Source organism: Nestor notabilis, unplaced genomic scaffold (genome assembly GCF_000696875.1).
Source record: "Nestor notabilis isolate BGI_N333 unplaced genomic scaffold, ASM69687v1 scaffold5103, whole genome shotgun sequence".
NCBI lineage: Eukaryota > Metazoa > Chordata > Aves > Psittaciformes > Psittacidae > Nestor > Nestor notabilis.
The window spans coordinates 36044-38285 of record NW_009921365.1 but is presented as its reverse complement, the minus strand read 5'-3'; positions in this window follow the sequence as shown (position 1 = coordinate 38285).

The following is a 2242-nucleotide window of genomic DNA, read 5'->3' as shown; positions in this document are numbered from 1 at the left end:
AGCAGGAATTATTACTTTGCTGCTTTCCCTTCCCAAGCTATGTGCTTTGCTTTTGGACTAATGCTCCTCCCTGTGAGAAACAAATTAATAAGGGAGCTAGCAAGAGCTGTATATATTTTCTATCACCATCACCAGCTCAAAGAACCTGAGTGTGAACTGAAAACACAGTATGAACTTCAGGAAACAACACTCTAACTACTTTTTCAACCGTGCAGGAATTTTTGGTTCAGGTATTTCTTTTAATATTCTGCTTAGCAGAGAAACACAGGTAACAATGACAATGTTACTGCTAGCATTATATGGATGGAACAAAATATGAAAGTGTCAATAACAACCTAAAGACAAACCAAAGAAGTAAGCATGAAGTCTCAGCACAGAAATGATTTCTTTAACTATCACTATTTTGTACACTTTCTCCTTTCTAGCACGATTTGTACAGGGACTGTGTTAGCCTCAGTATTGCTCCCATTACTTCCAGTATAAAATAAAAGTCTATTGAGACTTCCAAATAAAAAGGTAATTAAATGTTGTTTAAAATTACTAGAGACATCAAACAACGTCTATTCCCCAAGTTCATGTCAAGATCCATGTACATGTAATGTTTCATACAAACAATGTAAGTTATTCAATAAAAATGATGAGGAAGAATAAAATGTTCCCATTACCCTTTCCTAACAGATTTATTCAAAGTAAATTATAAGTAAAACAAGTAGGTTAAACACAAAAGTATTACTCTATTCATTGAGATTGTCAGGACAGTATCTTCAGTTCAGTCAGACTGGCTACTACACCAGTAGTAAAACCAATATTTTTCTTTAAGGTCCAGCTCTGAAAAGTACGCCAATTTAAAGGATCATTTGTGCCTATTAAAGCCCAACAAGAAGACAGTGGGATTTTAAAGTTAGTAGGATGCTTAAGATTCAAACATGGGTTGGATGCTCTTCTAACTTGGGCTGCTTTCCTGAAGTGGGATTACAGGTCCTGGTTTTGCAAATATTCAGGCACATGCATGGCTTTTTGCTCTCAAAGTGCATTGTGCAAATCAAGACCTGTACTCATCATTAATACATTTTTCTGTGAGGCTCTCTCTTATCATATTTTATAATGTAAGGAATAGTATGCAAAATTCTATCATAAATCATACTCTGTCATTTCTAAACAGATTTCTGAAACCTGAAACATAAGTATCAAGTTCCTAAATGCAGCTATGACAAACCAGGCCACTACTGTAGCAGGTTCCCACTGAATACACTGGCAAATTACACTGAGCATGGCTGTGTGCAAGTCTGAAACACAGTTTCTACATAAGGATCAAAAAATGGGTACCAAAAGTCATACATTCATTTTAGTCCCTTTTAAAAAGAATACTATAACATTTATTCTTATAAAGCTCATAAAAATAAATACTCCCAACACAGAGATTTATGATACAAACCAGTACCCATTTCAGAATAACAACACTTTTGATACAGAAAGGCCATGAAAGATCATCCAGTACTTTGGTATAAACACACCATCTATTTTGAAATTCCCAGATGTGTGGGCTGCCATCCGTTTCTTTGAAGATTTTATCGGATGTGTGCTCATACACACTTTAAAATAAACTGAGGTCTATTAAAGTGTATCAAAGTCCTAAAAAAGGCTGTGATCCGTTCATGCATATAGACAGAGAGCTACGGACAAACACCACCACTGTAATAGCTTTTCCATTTAAAAAACCCTGACTTTATTTCCTCGATTTTCCTTCTCTCTCCTAATTTACTGTAACATTTGAAGACTTCCTAACTATTTATGCAATCTTTGCAATTAATCTTCAGTCTCATATGAATTTTAGCCTTTTCTAGTGTACTGTGTAAAGCAATGAATTTGCAAGCAGATAAATGATAAAGAGTAATGTATATTCGTAAAGGTATGGGTGCTGATTTGACTGAGTCTTTCATGAAGTCTTGGCTAAATGAACAAGAAAAAAGCCATAATAATTATAGCTCCTCTGGACAATCATCAATTCTTCATGTTGCTATTCTAGCTTGCAAAAAAGCCCCAACCCTACTAGTTTTCTAGTTCTCCGTACTACTTACAATATCTCCAGCCCACTGTACTTTTTAATTTACCTGCCAATTGAAGTCAGTACACCGCAAATCCTCAGGACACCCCACAGAGTATAATACTTTACACCTAACAGTGACACTGGCAAAGACCAAGGATGGAGAAAGAAATTTCCATTTAGCTGATGGGTTCAGCA